Genomic DNA, 6,000 nt, shown 5'->3' with positions numbered 1-6,000 from the left:
TGAAGGGTGAGTCTCAATCGTCGATATCAAAAATGACTGAAATGGCCAATCAAATCAAAGCAGGCAGAGTTTTCGTTCTCTTTTGACTCGTGCAGTCTTCCCATACGGAAATGTAATATATGTACATATATGAAATATACATATATTAAATATATCCACATAGAAAGTGAAAACATATATGTACATATATATCTGCCCATATATAAAACCTATTAGAAAATGGAACAATTTCATAAATTGACATATAAAACTAGCCCATATATTTTATGTATGTATAATACAGTATTTTATATATATGTCACATATATAATTATCAATATACATGACATATATTTCTATGTATATATGTTCAATATACAAACTACACATATATGCATAGCATATTGCTTGCATACATGTTACATATATGTCCCTAATATATGTTTTTATATAGTCTTATTATATATTTTACATTTAAAATGAAATATATAAAATATATTTTTGATAAATGTATATGGAATATATAAATGACATTATATATATATATATATATATATATATATATATATATATATATATATATATATATATATATATATATATAAACAGTGTGCACATATATTTTAAATATATGTTATGTTCTTATATTATGTATATCAATTGCTAAATATTTTGAATTAACAGTGTAAACTAAACACATGCTTTCATTAATTTCGTACATATTTTTTAAATATAGGTTATGGATGTGTACTTACACACTTGCAATGCAATACATATGACATGCCTAAGCCTTAAATGTTGAACGGTGCAGTTAGCAAAAAATAAGTAATACAGTAAAACATTTAAACTTTATTAAAACAGTTTTAATATAAAAAGAAAAATTAAGCTGTGCAAAGTTAGAGTCTTTTTGGATGTCCTCAGCTCAGTGATCTTTTGATTTATAGCTACCCCTAGTTGGGCCCTGGTGGTTCCAGGAAATTTCTGGATCACCGATCACGGTTGTTCAGCTTAGGCTTGACCCCTTGTCCTTTACGCACTGAAATTCCTCCAGATTCCTTGAATCTTTTAATTATGTTATGCACTGTTGAATGTGAAATATCCAAATCTCTTCCTATCTTTCTTTGAGGAACATTGTTTTTAAACATTTCAATAATTTTCTCACGTATTTGTTGGCAAACTGGCGATCCTCGGCCCATCTTTGCTCCTAAAGGATTAGACCTTTCTTGGATGCTGCTTTTGTACCAAATCATAATTACAATCACCTGTTGACATCACCTGTTTCAAATCACATTATTATTTAACCATTTTACCTCATTACTAGCCCTAAATTGCTCCTGTCCCAACTTTTTTTTAAATGTGTTGCAGGTCTGAATGACATGAAGTTGACCAGACAAAACATGAAATATTTTGTGTTCATATTGTCTGCAATGAAATACAAGTCAAAGTAAATTTAGAAATCACTTCTTTTTTCCATACTGTCCCAACTTTTTCTGATTTGGGGTTGTATATATGTATATAAAAAAACTTTTTTAATGAAATGTGGATTGTGTAGACTTGTTAAAAGTTCAAGCTGTTCAAATAAGGAAAAGAAGGAATTAATTAATAAGGAAACCATAGGCATATAAAATATGTATGTTGTTTAAATAAATGGGCATATATAAATTAAACATATCGGTGACATATATGGTCATAACATACAATATTATATAAACAATAGTCATATATATCGTATTAATATATGCCAATATACTCATTTAATATGGAAAATGTATATATGTTATAAACTTATATTAACATATATCTAGAGATATGTATATATGTGATAGCAATATATTGTCTTATATTTAGCATATATGACGGCGTCATTTGCGATATAGGGACATATATGTCATATATTACATTTCCGTATGGGAATTCACACAGACAAGCACTTAAATATATCACTTAATGCCATGATGGGGACTCTATTCTTTCCGGTGAAATCACAAAACAAAATGCCCACAAACGTGTCCATGCTCTTAATTTACATTCATTGAACATCTTTGATTTTAATGAAGAAATTTTTTTTTAGGGCGGATTAGAACCTGGCACCTTCGACACTATATCTATACCACAAGACCACTAAGAAATTCAAATGTTAAAAGCGGATCTATGCATTTATTCACTAACAGGAAGAACCCCGAGACGAGACTAATGATATATCTGACGCAAACTACAAGTTATTTGCAAATAGTCCGAAAATTATTATTCCCAAATAGAATTAGAGGTAGAATTTAGTTTCTTTATGCTTTATAAAAATAAGACATAGTTGCATAAGACATTTGTATTGCATACAATATAGGTTATGGTCATTTCATGGCTTTCTGAGGTAAATGTAACATTTTGTGACTGTTTACAAGCTGTTTTAATAATATCCAAGGGTTTAAACAGTGCTTACATGAGACATGCAACATTATTCTACATTCAATCCTACGACATTAATTCGTTGCCCAGTAATTCAATTGTGGTCACACATTATAAATGAATTTCCTCCTTTTAGTAAAATAGTGGCCGCATTGTTCATTAACTTGTTTTAATTATAAATGAGGGAACAAATTATAATGCAGCCACAATTTTTATAAAATGAGAATATAATAAGTTATGTTTTATATTTAAGAAAAGTGAAAGATGTCCGCTAATGCGACCATGCCCACGGATCGCGCGCTCTTTCAGATTCAAATACTGACGATCCCCGCATCAACGCCCACACATCAACTCATTTTTTAACAATTTGCCAAGAGTAAAATGTATATATGTGGTTTAAACAACCAGATGCATTTACACTTGTCCAGTTTCATCTGAAACCACTGTCTGATCCAGACCACATTCTGAATTGGTTTGTGTGAGTGATAGGATTTAAATCCGCCTCGAAAGAATTTTGGAAGACATTTTCCTCCTATTGATCTTTTCACAATATGATAGATATCTGATTGGAGAAAATGCACGTTAAAACTGAATTAGCAGCACGCTTACTGTATGACTTCATTGGCACTGGCTACAAAGCTACAAAGAAGATGCATGTGCCCTGTGTTTACCAGTATCCAATTATGTTCGTTGGGTAAAAAGGAAAAATTAAATAAACAAAGTACAAATTAATTTGACAACTTTTCCCCCCAAGGTTTTCCCCCCAAGGTTATATCAAGGTTATATTTTTTCAAGGTTTTCCCCCCAAGGTTATATCGCGATATATCGATATTGTGAATTCTTTTGGCCACAATAACCGTGGTGTGAAAAATCTAATATCATGACAGCCCTAGTACTGACTATAACACTGTTTCTTGTTTCTCCTTCAATGAAGCCTCCCTCATTGAAGAACTGGAGCATATCCTTAATGACGATTGTGTTCAGCCTGGCAAAAATGGCAATCCCTAAGCCATGAAAGATGGCACATTGCAGGGGAGGCCATGGTTAAGAATCTTTTGGCAGCTGAATATGTTCAGGAATGCATCTGCCAACACTAACTACTGAGGCCATTGTACGGTGCAGGGACTGTCTACCTAGGCTACCTATGCACCATGTGTGATCCAACCCAGTTGAAAAGTTGAAGTTGAAAGGGACGGCTATTTTAAAAAAAGTTAATGACGCACAGTTCCATCTCCCATATTTGTTCCTGTTTTAATTACTGTATATGCATGTCTGTATGTCCACCAGGAGATTGATATCTACAACAACATCCTGGCAGGAGAATAAGAAGTTGTTCTTAAGTGACTTGCCAGGTTAAAGGTAGACTATGTAACTTTTACATATTTTACCTTTAAATAAAGGTCAAAGGAGAAAATTACACGAATAAGCCATTTTTTATTCAATATACTTTATTCTTACACATTATACTGTAGGCTATTAAGCAATTACTTGTTCAAAACCAGGGCCGTTGCTAGTGGGGTGAAAGGTTGTGACAATTACAGGGGCCGCCCAGGGAGCCCACTAAATCCAGTAGTTATGCTATATATTCCCCCACTCTTATGAATCATTATAATATGTACATTTGTATGCCTGAGAGTTATATGAAAACCACAAAAACAATCCAATTTAGTTAAAGCTGCAGTCCGTAGTTTGCACGGGGTCATGAAATATGATTTATAGCCTATGTAAAGATGTGTAGCAGCCAATAATTTAATTAAGTGATACTTATAATTCATATAATTTAAATATAATAAATAATTAGCACCAAAAAGAGGAGCTTTTTTCACTATAAACTGCTTTAATTTGGAACAGGGGGTGTGGCTTTATTGCATCTTTACTTGCAGCTGATTGGTCATGTTTGGGTTTGTGATCTCTAACCCAGAATAAAACCTGCTCCAGAGCAGGTTAGCCGTGTAGTGTAAGTTACTATGGTGATGAACGCTGCTAAAAACCAATCCACCTTCTTGAGCCCGAAAAAACAGAGTTTTTGTATGTATTCAGCTCCCACATCTATTGAATCTTTTGTGTTTTATAAAGGAATGTTTTGCCCTGCATAAAACACAAAAACTTTTTACCTCTTACCTGTTAGAATTAGTTTTCTGGCAGATGCAAAGAACCTTGATAGTGTCTAGAAATGAGCATGAAAAGTAAATATACAAAAAAAACTTGTTCTCTATCCACGCAATGTTCTCGCCTTTTTTTACCCCTCACCCGTTTGCATCCCTGTCATATGTATTGAATGTTTTGTAGGTATGTTCTCATTTGTTTCCTTGAACACATTCCTTGAATTTAATTTTTGATCGCTCTAAGCATATAATGCAGATTACTGCTAAAGTAACATACCACTGAACAAAAAGCACTGAAGCTGATCTCAGGGTAAACAAGGAAACCAGTTTTTCAAGAGAAACAGTTTTTCTTGGTTTGTGAGCTGTGAGCAGTAAGATTATACAAGTTAAGTTTGTAGCTAATTTCAGCTCGTGGACATGAAATAACATTCTGTAGGTCAAAACAGACTGTTAAAGTGTCTTTATCCTTGTCTTTTGGCGCTCTTGACACAATGCCGTGTTGTCAGCCATATGCTTTGTTTCGGTCGGTCAATGGCGAGGAAGCATATTCTCACAAGTGACGGAAAATGGTGGGGAAAGAGTCAAATATACATGTATCTGTAATACTGCCCATCCCTGCTATTTATGAACTTGTATTTATTTTCTGACAATACAAATAAACAGCAGTTTTCTTTTTTACTGCTCATTTCAAATTGAAAAGCAAAATAAGACAACATACTCTGGCCTACCTGATACACTGATAAACTTGTAAAACTACTTCTACAACTGTTCAGCACAGAGAACGAGCCTTTCTGAATAACCAATCAGATCAGAGAGATCACTTGTACTGATGGCTGAGTGACATTCTTCTCATTCTCACATCTCTAACCTGAAAACATGTCCTTGATCTGTAGAAGCGACAGACATTTCAGAGAATTCAACACAACAGTTCAGAGCAACAAGAAGAAACCTCTCCAAACATGATTTGAGGTGAGTGTTTTGTGCTTTTTGTGTGCTTGTGAGACTATAATGCTGTGCTGAAGACATTGTGATGATTTTATTTAAATCTCTTTATGTCATGATCTGACAGATGATCAAGTGTGTTTGTAAGTGAATCACTGAAGGCTTAAATTTTTTTTTTTTTTTTACTGTTTGTCACGTTATGGTTAAATGAATAAAACACATGATGAAGAACTCGAACTCAGGCTGAGGTTAAATGTGAGATTGGACAATAATTGAATAATAATGATTTATGAGGAGTCTATGTGCTTTCACACATTTCACACTGAAAAAACTCTGAAGCTTAGAGACATTTATCTGAAGTAAACTAACCCTGAAAAATCTTCTCTGGGACATAAACCTGCTTTCTGGGAACCCGTCCAACTGTAAACGTGTGTGTGTGTGTGTGTGTGTGTGTGTGTGTGTGTGTGTGTGTGTGTGTGTGTGTGTGTGTGTGTGTGTGTGTGTGTGTGTGTGTGTGTGTGTGTGTTTGTTTGTTTTTAATGGTCCTGGTTAAACTGGTTTTGAAGTGAAT

The 6,000-nt window shown here is 33.7% G+C and overlaps 1 protein-coding gene across 1 annotated transcript in view; it reads left to right on the top strand.

Moving 5' to 3' along the window:
* Positions 1-5,292: 5,292 nt before the first annotated feature.
* Positions 5,293-6,000, top strand: part of LOC307127968 (NACHT, LRR and PYD domains-containing protein 12-like) — a 77,509-nt gene continuing 76,801 nt past the window's right edge. The window contains exon 1 of the mRNA XM_079819464.1: positions 5,293-5,456. The gene's annotated coding sequence lies outside the window, so the exon portion shown is untranslated. The remainder of the gene's footprint in view (positions 5,457-6,000) is intronic.

The sequence above is a fragment of the Gobio gobio genome, assembly GCF_949357685.1.
Source record: "Gobio gobio genome assembly, chromosome: 1".
Lineage (NCBI taxonomy): Eukaryota > Metazoa > Chordata > Actinopteri > Cypriniformes > Gobionidae > Gobio > Gobio gobio.
This window is presented reverse-complemented; position numbering and strand designations above follow the sequence as displayed.